We start from the raw sequence: 13,185 nt of genomic DNA on the forward strand, positions 1-13,185 counted from the left end.
GCTACCAGTGGCACCACTGACTGAGAGAGAACTTCGTCTCTACCTAGCCGTACCGGAACTCGATCGAAGTGCCCTTGGCGTTCACAACCTTACCACACTGAACACTATAATCGCAGCACGTGTTGATCGATTGCCCTTCCAAGCCATCAACACGTTCGCTGGCGACCTGCCACTCATGGACGACGACTCCGTTTTTCGCAAAGGTGGTTTGCAACGACGCAGGTCTACTGCGTTGAACTCAACAATGTATTCGGCAGGCTCCTCCTGACGCTAGGTTTCAAATTCCATCTTCGACGTGCCAGAATACGTTGGGGCTGTCCTCTGGACACACCGGTGACTGCGCTGGGACACGTCTTGCTGTGCGTCAACTTGGATGACAAAAGATATTTCTTCGGTGATGTTGATTTAGGGGGCCCAGATCCTTTTAAAGCGCTGCCCATAGAAGGTGACGCGAACCATTACCGCATGCGCAGATTGGACGATGAAGAGTATGTGGAGGTCGCCGTGAAGTCACCCAGACGCGATAGTGGCTCGTCATCTTGGCGTCCCGTACACCACGTGTTCTCGGTTCCTCAAAAATGGATCGAATGCGTGTGCCTCCGTACTGGCACAGCTCACTGCACCCGCGGTAGCTCTTCCGAAACTTGTTAGCTGGACGCTTCACAAACAACTGCTGGGTGGCACTCATGAACGGTCGCCTCAGCCGCCACTCAACGAGTGGCACAGTGGAGGTGCGTCGCATCACCGACGCTGACGAGGTGGTGATAGTCGTGGAGAGTGAGCTAATGCTGAAGCTCAAGCCTGACATGAACTTGGACCACCTGAGACTGCGAATCCAGATCGTATTATAAGAGTGTTATACATGTCAAACTGGCGCGTGAGAGTTATACATCTGTATAATCGTCGGTTAGAATACAAGAAAAATATCAACACTAATCATACAACCACCGAAGAAGAAAGAACAAGTCCCAAGCACTGACTGTCAACTCAGTTGACAGTCAGCGCTTGTGTCTTGTTCTTTCTTTTTCTGTGGTTGCATGCTTTAGAGCTGCTATTACTAGCCCTCCGCTTGACAACGACTGAATAACTTGTATATTTTGGTGCTATCGTGTCTCTTCGGACAGTAATACTCGCTCAAAGCTTTGACTACTTCTTCATACGTCAACGTATTTGGTTTGCAAGGAGTGACCTTTCTTGCCAGCACTTGGATCTTATGCGTAGTTAATGCGGCAACCAGCAATGCTATTTTCTTTGCCGAGTCTTCAATGTCATCCGCTTTGAAGTATGCTTCTACTTTAATAAGGCACGGCTGCCACTTACCTTTGTCTTCTTCGAAGTCCTGAAGGTAATGAGCTATGATGGCCTCGGTTTCTCGGTTCTGCGTGGGTTTCATGTTCAGTGTCGGCTTTCACAGCGTGGGCGATGTCCATCCTCGTCGCCACTGTAGCATAGCCATGGCGTGCTCGCAGTAACGCCACACCAGGGAAGGAGCAGCGTGGTCAGTAGAACCAAAAATGAACGTTAATTCAGAGTTGTATAACGTATTTATAAGTAGCCGAGTGGCAGGAAGATAGGAAGGGGCACGTGTTAGAAGTGAAAGTCCGAAGCTCTGAAGGATCGCTAGATAAGGCCATAAAATGTGCGCGCAGTTCGATAACACACGTGAAGTTTCAACAGATAAGTAAAAAGAACCTTATAAAATCTTTATAGCCTAAATAAGCTAAGTTATATAAAGCTGTAATGATTATAAGTGTGCAACGTTGCTCGGTTCGCAAAAAAATGTAAATCACTGTTGTACACAATATTATTTACACCAGTTTTAGACTCTTCCCTGATGACGTATGAAAAAGTTGCTAAAGTTAATAATGAATTTTTCTCTTCCCACAGGCGCCTTACCGTTCAATTACTTTCTCCGTTTTAGGGCTCGCAAGGGTCCTTTATTTAGATACAAGGTTAGAATTTATATGGTATATCATGTCAACATTGTGGAGAGATATGTAAAAGCACCCCCATAACATCTTGATAACCTAAATAAGCTTGCTAAATCGAAAACCTAAACCCTGGAACATCCTTCTTTGAAAACTAACTTTGGCTTTCAAAACTTATCAAACACATTACGCACCTTCTGAACAAAACTTGAGGCACAAACTGTCGACGTGGCACGATGATCGTTAAAACGACTAAGAAAATTATTTTCGTAAATTTAATTTCTGTACCGTGTAGTTTATGCTTTTGTTTTAGGGACTCGTTAATTTTGCCAAAGAAGGTGGTTTGGCTTTTTTCGCTATGCTACTGTTTCGTTGTTTTCATTGTACATTATCTTTGCATTTCAGGCCACTTCCTTTTGCTTCTTCACTACAACTTTGAGGGTCATGTTCTGCAGAAAATCTGGCGTCGTCGGCGATGTCTGTGGCGGTAGCGTTGTGAGCGAATAAGCATGTGGCTCACGTACCAGTTTGGTGACATGACCTTGCGACGTAATCGCAACCTTCCCACCATAGCTGGTGAAAACCTGTCCACCGGACTGTGAGCAAAACTGTATACGACGGCATGTGGCAGTTCAATTAATGATTGGAAGCGAGAGTTGCTCGGGAACAGCAAGCTGGCTCTAACAAGTCACACTGGTGGCTGCAGTGTGTTTCAAACAGCCACCTGCCACGGCAGTGGCGCGTCGCTTAACCGTTGCACCACTGCGCCAGGAGGGATATGAGGAGTCCCGGTGACCTGTCAAAGCAACGTACAGAATGACCAATTCCGCACTTATGGGCGTATAGGCAGAACCTAGGCAAGAGAGCAGGAGTACATCCGCGGGAGGGATTCTTATGACATCACATTGTACAGTCCGCGTCACCATTGTGTAGAGCGCTCGGGTGGTGCACTTCACTGCAAACAAATCCACATCTTGTCGCAGCCGCTAGGCTCCAAGGGCAACACTTGCGCCGAAGTAGTGGCAGATAGAAACGCGAACAAAATAGACATGAGGATTTTTTCCAGAAATCAGGGGCTGCTGCGTAATTTAACTTTTTGTTACCAGGTACGCACTGCTCGAGCGCTCTACAGAATGGTGACGCGGCTGTATGCTCTAAATATTAGATTAAGCGTTATGCGATGGTGAAAGAAAGACCAGTATTCATGACCGCAATGCGATGCGCAAATAGGACCTCACGACGCTGAAGCGAACCACTAACTCTATCGCGTCATAGCCTTATGGTGGAGGTTAAGTGTCCCCTAAAGTTTCCTGTTTTATTCCTCTGGGCATTGAAAAAGCTGTCAGTGTGATGTTATGCAAAATTCCTTGTATCCTTATTTAGCTTGGGCCAGCAAATAACCTATGTGGTCTGTGAAGATTCCCAATACTGCCATGTGTACCCGGAGTGGTAAGTACTAAAAGCTGCCCAGCGTAGCTTTTTCAACGCCCCTTTCCCTGTAATTTGTCAGAAAATTATAAAATGACATAAAAATAATTATGCTAAAAAGCTTCAGTGTCTGTAGTTTAGTGGTTCACATATATATAAAGTTTTTTAAAATTCACGAGCATTTAAAACTACAATCAAAAGAATACTAACGTCTTCCGTAATTCTGGGACCAATTTAAGCTTCCTGCACAATACCATGGAACCACAGAGCCTATGATTAGTCTCACTTGGCGTACTGATTGATGCGATTCTTGCATGCAGGAAAATCTTGTGCTCTTGTGGAAGGAGACAAATTTTTAAACAAGCGCTTTGCATACATTGGCAAGATTCCGCGCTGTATAACATGGTAGTTGGTCTTTGAAAATTCTAAAATCATCAGCATTTTCTTTTGCAGAACCTTTCAACAGAAATACCTACCTCCCATAAGGTCTATTTCACATTTATTATAAAACACAGATATGATATTCTTCCCTTGCATCAAAGAAGTTCCGACGTCTTTCAGAGAATTTTTCTTTTGATGTGCAGTTAAATTTGAGCAAATGCTAAAGAAACGAGTGTGTTGAAAACGGCTGCTATAAGGCGCTTTTCAGTGGTGAAAAAAAAATGTGTTGTATTTCTCGTCATCAAAACTAGTTATATGCGTAAAATGCATTCAAGGAAAGGCACAGCACAACCCAGGTCGCCTCTTCGATGGTGGTAGAAGCACCGATGTATTGGCCAGGTCCTCCTGGGTGCTGTGCACGCCACGTACGACATGTGAAACGAAACAAAATTGGCAGCGACGCTTGCGCTAACTTGGCGGACAAGTCCTTTTATTTCCACGGAAAATGCTATCTGGGTTGTGGCCATCGTAAGTCCTTCATTTTCCGAAATGCCACGCAAGTGCTATGCCCTCTTGCTGGACGTCTGTAGTCCATAGAAGAGATCAACAAGGCCAAGCCTACCTTCGTTATTCGTCCTTTTTTTGCTCTCAGGCGCAGTTTCCGTGTACGGATGGTAGTATACAAACCTTCGCGCTCAGTTGCCTTGTTCTACCTTCGGCCACGCTGTACGCGGCGTCAGCAGCCAAACGTGGCGAACCACGTAACTCGCAATTTTTGGGCACCCCGAGGTTGAACAATTTGAAAATTACGCGAACGGTAAACAAGAGAAAAAAGGGAGCTAAATTCGTGCTGTCCGCCCATTGTGTCAGTTTTCATGTCCGCTGCACATGCACTTCAAAATCCAGTCCCCAGAATGTAGATATATACCATGTGTCCCTGGAATAACAAATGCTGCTTTTTCCAGAGCACACGTGGAGCTCGCTGTACACTGAGCCAGCGCTGCACAGTTAGAAAGCAGCTGCAGAACTGCTGCATAGATGGCTCAAAGGATGGCGTCGGCGCAACAGTGCGTTATGGAACTCCGTCATTTTATTGCCAGTGATACTAAGGGGAACATTATATACGCAACAAGAGTGCAGTACTTCATTCCGTCCGTCCGCCCGTCCGTCATTCAGTCAGTCAGTCAGTCCGTCTGTCTGTATCGCTCCATCCATCGGTCTGTCTGTCTTATCTACCTATCTATCTATTGCTCCGAAATGTAATGATCTGATGTTTCAAAAATGCTGCCATTATGACCAACTTTTCGGCGATTACGGCATGAATGTGCCCCTATATGCGGCAAAAGCAAGGTTTCCCTGTCGTATTTTTAATCTTATGTGTAAGACAGCTGTATTTGGCTGGAGGTGTTTCAGAACGACAGGCTTGTCGTCTATAACTTGTAGAAGGCGCACTTCAAACTGTAGAATTTCGACCTCCACAAATACCGTAAAATGCTAAACAGAAAGTTTTGACATGCCACCTCAGATGAGCACAGACTTAAATTACACTGCTTGCCTCGGCACAGGAAGCTCGGTCGTGACGGCTAATAAAATCGCTCTCCTGCTGCTGCAGATATGATGGCGGCATTTACCCATTTATCCAGCCGCAAGGTCACAAGCTTTGTAACGAAAACTGAACAAAAACTCTACATGAAAAAAGGAATAATAGAAAATATTACTAACTATAAAGAAGCACAAACATGGGAATCAAAAAAGCAGCTTTTCGTTGGGAGAGTGAAAAGTGTAGAGAACAAATAAAAAAATTTTGCAGGACGGTTACAGCTGGTTAAAGCGAGATTCAGCAACACCGGTTAAGGTATGTCTACTTTACGATATGTTGAGTTAGAGAATATGAGAGCGACCTCACATCTGTACAGTTCTGGAATGCTCTATTTAGTTTTCCACACATTGTAGTTTTTCGTCTAGGTCTGCCTTTCTTAATAGAAGCATTTCAGACACCCATAGGTTTGCTTAGGCCAGCGCGCTTGGTAACATATCCTTCGGAAGATTCTGCTGCGAAATTGAGCCAGTCTTCAAGATCTGTACTGGTCCACGCGTGATCTCTCCTCAATTAATGAAAGCGGTGCAATCATCTACATAATCTAGAAATATAAGCATCCTTATTTATTATCATCAGCCGAAGAACATGTTGGCAAGTACTGGTGCCACTTTAGAGCCGATACAAACGCCGTCACTGTGTACAAACGAACATCCTTTCCATTAAGTTAAAAATTTAGCAGAGGTAAAAAGACAAGATTTCTTGGATGGCCTCAAGGGACACACCCTATCTCGCGATGATTCCCGATTAATCTCTACATTCAGTAACGCGCATATATACACTTTTTTTCAGTTCACCATGTGTTAACGAGTAATAAATATCTTACGCGTCGACTTTCAAAGCGCCACATCTTTTCGGGTCACTGGTTTTCAAGTCAACTATACGACGTCGGAGTTACGTTGAAAGCGCTTAAATCTTTCACTGACATTAAATAATTTTGAAGATAGCCAGACAACACAAGCTTCCAAGTTCCGTGTCTAGGCATAAAGGAACGTAATGGAACATTTCCTTTGTGCGTCGTCGCAGTAAACATTACCTGTAGGCACATCCGCTTTCCTTACGGCGGCTGCCACACGGTACAGGTAATTTCTTCCAAAAGACGAAATGAACGTGTTCATTTTGCTTCCTTCATTGGCGTGAATCATTTTTATATATCTTCGGCTGCGTCTTGTTCAAAAATTATACCGGGAAGGGAACAGACCACCTTTCCTAATCAGGAACTATGATTCTGAGGCATTTGGATTCTACGACATCCAGCAGCTTCCTCATGCTACAGGAATTTTGCCATTTTTCTTTTCTCCTTTCTAGATCACCGACACATTCAGATATGCACTGGCAATGGCTTTCATTATGTGCAAACCTATATTTCTTCCTTAAGAAGGAAAATTTTCAATCCAGCTTCAAAGAAGGCCCGTAGGAGAACTTAGGTGCCATCTTAAATATTTATGTGTGTTGTTCTGTTTATCCGCATTTGCCCAAGATGGCAGCCAATTCAGGCTCGACGAGCTACTTCCCTCCTTCATTTCTCTAGCTTCTCGGGGCTGTTAAATCAATACCAGCTTGTCCAAATCACAGCCATAAAAATTCTAACTCTTTACTCAGCTAGACGCGCCTTTTACGGCACCTGCAAATGCTAAATTGTACACAACGAAGCCAACATCTGCCCAAAAATCTTACTCACTATTTACTCCTGCTGAAAAAGTTTTAAGCCACCACTCTTCATACACTAAAGCGTTTAACCGAATGAAATGCAGCAGAGAGTCCTGAAGGGGCCGTGGCTGTCTCTGCACATCGAAGCATCTTGTGCCGTCCAAGTACGCATCTGTTGATGCTAGATGCGGATTCCTGGTTTGTTACAATGCAGTACAAAGTCTCGTGCAGCAGTTGGCGGGTACCAGCTTTTACTTCGCGTCGAAGACACACAGGCTATCAACGACAGTCAAGAGAGCCTCAAAGGTGAGGCAAAGACTTACCCTTCTAATTAGGCGGGCTTCATCACAGAAACAGCGCCGCACATACAAGCAAATAATGAAGCTGCATTAAGTCTGCAAGGTAGCACAGCAAATACCCTAAAAGCACAGTTTGGCCCCCGTGTGCACCTTGTAGCGTGGAACATTGCAGTGTTTGCACCTAATTGCTTAGAATTTTTTTTCATCAACACACGTGTCATTGTCGAGTAATACAAGACGCACTAAGAAAAGTACATCGCAGCCCCAAGTAAATGACAATACAGCAGCAGTGCCGTCGCTTTCGCGTAAATAACATTTGTACCAAAACACTCTGCTGTTGAGTCTCGTCTACTACGACGGCGTATGTACTCTGCCAGTGAATTAATACTGCGCAGCGGAAAAGCCGCGGAACATCATTATAATCATCGCCACCCTAACTACGCACACTGCAGCGCAAAGACTGCTTTATATCCTGCTGTGCCAGCTGACTGACACACATTCCTCAGAAAAAGTGCCCCGGCGACACTTGAGTAAATAGCCAGGAATCTCCATACTGCCCTCAATTATTCCTATTTTATTCATATATTCTAGCAGATTTGAAGCAATTCACAGTAGTCTAGTTCTGCAAGAGCATTCATTTAAGCGTACATATAAAAAAATGGTTAACGACTAAAACTTGCACGAAAATAGCGGTAGTAAATGTCAGTCGCACACTTCGCCTGCAACAAGGAAACGATGGTCTTAGATAGCTTAAATGAGTTTCAAAAAGAATCTTAAGCATAACGATACCGCTTCGCTTACGCACAGCTGCTGAAGACCTACATCCTGTCTGGCGTTTTGTGCAGTGTCGTCTATAACTGTTACCCACCCATTAAACATGGTACAGTCAAAGTCTGTGTCCACGCTCAGGCGTTAACACTCTATTAAAGCAGTACGCTGTAGCGCTCCCAAATTCTTCTTAATTATTCTCATCTCATGTAGAGCGCCTGTCGTCAACTGAGCGTATTCGCAAGGTGCCACGTATCTAGAAACACTAAATCGCTATTTCATAAATGACACCGTGCCGATGCACTTAGTGACCACGTTAATACACATCGCTTACAAGAGGTTCCCTTTGCCGACGCCTACGTTGACAAACTAAAAATCATTAATTTATCATCCCTGCATTTGAACAAGCCCTAGCTCCCCTGAGAGTTTCTAAACACATCGACGAGATATCAACGACATAGCCAGCAAAAAGCCCGTTTGTTTCCAAGACGGCAAGGAACGTTAAGACTAACATGCATGAGCGAAACTTTACACTGCAATTGATTAGGCGAAAGCTTAACAAAAACGAAGCGAATTGTTGACGTCCTTTCCACCATGCAGCAACACCAGAGTTCCGCTTTAGAGGCAGTCTTATAGCTGCGAGACGCCGGCATCAGCAGTTGCGCACGGTCGAGTGTCACGTCGGTCATCCATCCATAGTGCTCATCGCGGTCGCGCCCCCACCGCCTCCTGCTGCCTTGGCCGCATTCGCACGGTTCATCTCTTCTCGCTGGCTCAGAAAGGCCACGTAGGAGAACAGACTGCACAGGATTTGGCTCTGCGGAGAGAGAGAAAAAAAAAAACCTTTATTTAGAGTATAGCAATTCGCAACTGCCGGGTTGTCGGGGCCCCTTGTCCAGGGTTCCGCTGTTGGCAGCTGACTTGCTGACTAGCTGAATTATACAGGCTTGTTGGTAAAGGCTATCGCTGGTCAGGGCCTCCTCCCACTGCTCGTGTGTCGTAGGGGGCAATATTAATTTTTTCTCTTGTTTGTCATGGCATTGCCAAGATGTATGGTAGAGCGTGGGGACTGCTCCACACCAAGGACAGTAACTTGGGTACTTTGCTGGTCTGATCTTGTGTAATCTGTGAAGACTTGGATATGTGTTTGTTTGTACTCTCCTCCAGTCAATGGCATTTAAAGAGCACAAACATAAGTTGTTTGTGCAGTGGTGACAGATGTCTTTCTAGCCTAAGGTGTTCTAGTCTGTCACCATACGGTCCTAGGAGGGGGGTGGGGTAGGGATGGGGATCCGCCCGCTTTCTGAGAGCTTCGGACAGATCAGTTTGCGCTGACCAACGTAGCACGCGGCCTGCTCGAGAAAGATGCGTGGCATCCAGCCAGGGCTGCGTTATTGTAAGGGACTGAATTTTATTTCGTATCATTCTCCACCTCATTCACGCATATCGCAGCGTGCTTTCCCATTTCAAAATTTGCATGCCTTCCCTTTCTCTTTGCATATCCCTATAGCGCCACACGAACCCGGCAAAATTTGTCTACTTTAATGTGGCTTCCAGAAAAGCACGATAAAGAAGATACGAAGCTGTATGCAGTGCAAACAAGCAGTGCAGTAGCTCAGGGTCGTTGCGTTTTGTGCGAGTTGGTTGATCATAGTGGAAACATGGACATGGTGCGTGTCACCTTTCTTGTCTATGCTTGTTGTGTGCGCAAAATTTCTATTCACAGTGCAGTAGCAGTTAAAGTAAATCACAGTGCTAATCAAGTGAGAAGGGTAGCATTACTGCATACTTTGTTGAAGCCGTTCAGGTTGGAGCTACTAAAAACGCGCTCTAGGAAAATTTCACAAAAAAAGAGAATGGGATGGACACGTTGAGAATTTTTGTTGTTCGGATCGAGTACAAATCAATGAAGCGTTGTGGGACACTGCAACGAGAGGAGAAGTTGGAACTCTATATTTACGAAAGTTTTTTTATGGGGTTTAACGTCCCAAAGAGACTTAGGCTAAGAAGGACGCCGTAGTGAAGGACTCCGAAAATTTCGACCACCTGGGGTTCTTAAACGTGCACTGACATCTCACAGCACACGGGCCTCTAGATTTTCATCTCCATCAAAATTCGACCGCCGCGGCCGCAATTTAACCGGCGTCTTTCGAGTCACCAGCCGAGGTCCATAACCACTGAGCCACCGAGGAGGCTGATTTACGTGAAGTGAAGTGAGCTCTACTAAATGGGGTGCCACATAGTTTCTTATCCTGCTTCGCCGTTGTACTTCGTCAACGCGTACTTCATATTCGCGCAGTAGCGTTCTGCAGCCTGCAGTTAGGGGCATAGCTTAATGTGCTGTCAGACGCTATTTTGAAGGCCATCGTTTTCGTTTCAGTTCGACAGGAAGAAAACACTTTTCCTCGTGTGATAATCACTTACTCTCCAATAAACATGACAGTGCAAAATAAATGACTCAGGAGGCTAGCCAAGTTCAGACATTTTCGTCAGCCTTTTTTATGCAAGCTCTCTATGAAAGCCCTTTAATGTGCGCAAGTTGAGTCTCAACGCATTTCCTAGAATTTTGAGGGCACAAGGTGCGCCACCTCTGATGCACAAAAGCGAACTGGGAACGACAGAGAAGCGAGACAGTTTGTTTCATAACCTAATAAGGTACATGACCAACTAGCCAGCTTTCTTGCTTTGCCTGCGATTACCATCCTTTGTCCTCTCGCAACATCTGCAGCCTTTAATACACCCGGAACGCTATACGACCTACAAACGCTGACAGTTTTGATGCGAATGTAGTCCAGAAATCTACCGCTACACTGAGATAAGCCTGTAGGTGTTATATATACAAAATTACGTGATACGATTATATGAAATGACCGTGCTCGGCTTGCTGTGTGCGTCATACGGCCACTTGATGACTTTGCAACTTTCATGGCAACTTTCATGGTATTGAAACTTTCATGGCCTGTAGGGAGCGCCATTGATAATCCAGCATGGCTGCCCGAGAGATTATCCGGCGGCAGCGCTGATTTTATGCTGCGCGGCGCTTCCTGAGGCTGCATTGAAATGTTCTTGCGAGGAGCTCTTGAAGCAGACCCGGTTTTGTGCTGTGGCTAGAGGATATGCACGATATCGTCTGTCAGTGTAAAAGCTTTCTGTAGGCGCGTTTACAAGAATGCGACAGAAGTCGACTCCTGTCTACGTTCTGAGGAGTGAGTGAGTGAGTAAAAACTTTATTGAAAGAAAGTGTAGATTCGTGGTCAGTAAGTGAGGTCCAGACCATGTAGGTCTCGTACCGCACAGGCCCATTCGACAGCCTTGACTTGAGTGCCTCGGTCGTCGCTGACCTTTACTGAAAGCCACGCGTCAGGTGAGGGAGCAGCCATGAGATCTGGGGGTGGGGGATGTGCTTTACAGTCCCAGATTATGTGGTCTAAAGTAGCTTTTGCACCGCAGAAGCGGCAGTTAGGGCTGGAGGTTGTAATAAATATGTGCGAGTACACATTTGGGTTGGGGAAAGAGTCGGTTTGTAGTCTTCTCCACGCCACCTGCTGCTCCCTTGACAGGGAGGGGTGCGGCGGCGGGAACTGCCTACGTGCGAGTACAAAATGGGTGGTGTGGTCGTGATAGGAGGTTAGCGCTTCACCGGTTGCCTCCGGTTTCGGACCGTCTACTGCTCGCCCGGCTTTAACTCGAGCTTGTGCGTTGGCGGCCTCGTTTTCGGGGTTTCCGGCGTGCGCCGGGACTCATACCAGGTCAATGTCTCGGAGGGGGGATGTGTCTTTAACATTTTTCAGGATAATTTTGGCCGTGAGTGAGATGCAGCCTTTGGCAAAGTTCGAAATGGCATATTTGGAATCGCTAACGATGGTTGTAGCGTCCGTAAAGGCGATAGAAGCTGCAATTGCAGCTTCTTCCGCGGTTTCCGCGTTCTTGGTAAATACTGTAGCGGCCATGAGTGGAGTGGCCGGGTCCGGGTCCTGAGGATGAGATACCCCACAGATGGCGAATCTGTGGGGGCTGTCTTGGTACTTGGCTGCATCGACGTAGATGACGTCTGGAAGACTCTGCAAGCGTCGATGCAGAGCTCTGGCTCTTGCTTCCCGCCGACCCTGTTGGGTTTGCGGGTTCATGTTCTTGGGTAGAGGTAATATTTTTATCTTTTTTCGGATATGGCTAGGAACGGGGCCTGGATTGTCCGCCATAGGCTCCCCTTCGATGCCAAGTCTGTCCAGGATGATTCTGCCCGCTGCAGTGCTGGAGAGTCGAGCCGTCTGTGTTGTTAGGTGGGCTTCCTTAAGTTTAGAAAAGGTATTGTGTACTCCCAGGGCGAGGAGTTTCTTGTTGGCTGTGAATTTAGGAAGGCCCAACGCCGTTTTGTATGCATGCCGTATTAGGGTATCGATCTTTTGTTCTTCTCCTTTCTTGAGATGGACCTATGGGAAGGCATATGTAATTTTGCTGATGACGAATGCTTGAAGGAGTTTGTATAGGTCGTGCTCCTTCATGCCTCGTCTCTTGTTGGCGATGCGCCTGATCATGCGCGCCACCCGGTGTACTGAGCTTTCGAGTCTCCCCAGCGCTACAGTGTTGCGGGAGGTGTTGGAGATGTGGAGTCCTAAGACCCGTATGTTCTCCACTTCATCTATGTTCTTGCCTTGGATCGTAATGTTGATGGGGATCCTGTCTTCAGGTTTCTTGCTCCACCGTACGATTAGGAGTTCTGATTTTGGTTGGGAACACTCGAGGCCGGCTCTCCTTGCCTCCAACTCAACCGTTTCAGCCGCTGCTTGGAGAGCTTCTTCAATTTGTCCATAGGAGCCGCGGTTCGTCCAGATAGTTATGTCGTCTGCTTACAGAGTGTGATGGATGTCTTGAATTGCGTTGAGCCTGTCTGGAAGCTTGATTAAAGCCAGATTAAAGAGGAAGGGCGACAAGACTGCTCCTTGTGGTGTCCCTTTGTTACCGAGCCTGATTGGGGTGGATTTCAGTGGTCGAACGGTGATCTCCACCGTTCTATTTTCTAGGAAGGCTTTAACATAATTGTACGCCCGTTCGCCTGGGTTGAGGTCGGCTAGGTGTTTCAGAATGGTATTGTGTGACACGTTGTCGAATGCCTTTTTGAGATCGAGGCTCAATA

This window comes from Amblyomma americanum, chromosome 7 (genome assembly GCF_052857255.1).
Source record: "Amblyomma americanum isolate KBUSLIRL-KWMA chromosome 7, ASM5285725v1, whole genome shotgun sequence".
NCBI lineage: Eukaryota > Metazoa > Arthropoda > Arachnida > Ixodida > Ixodidae > Amblyomma > Amblyomma americanum.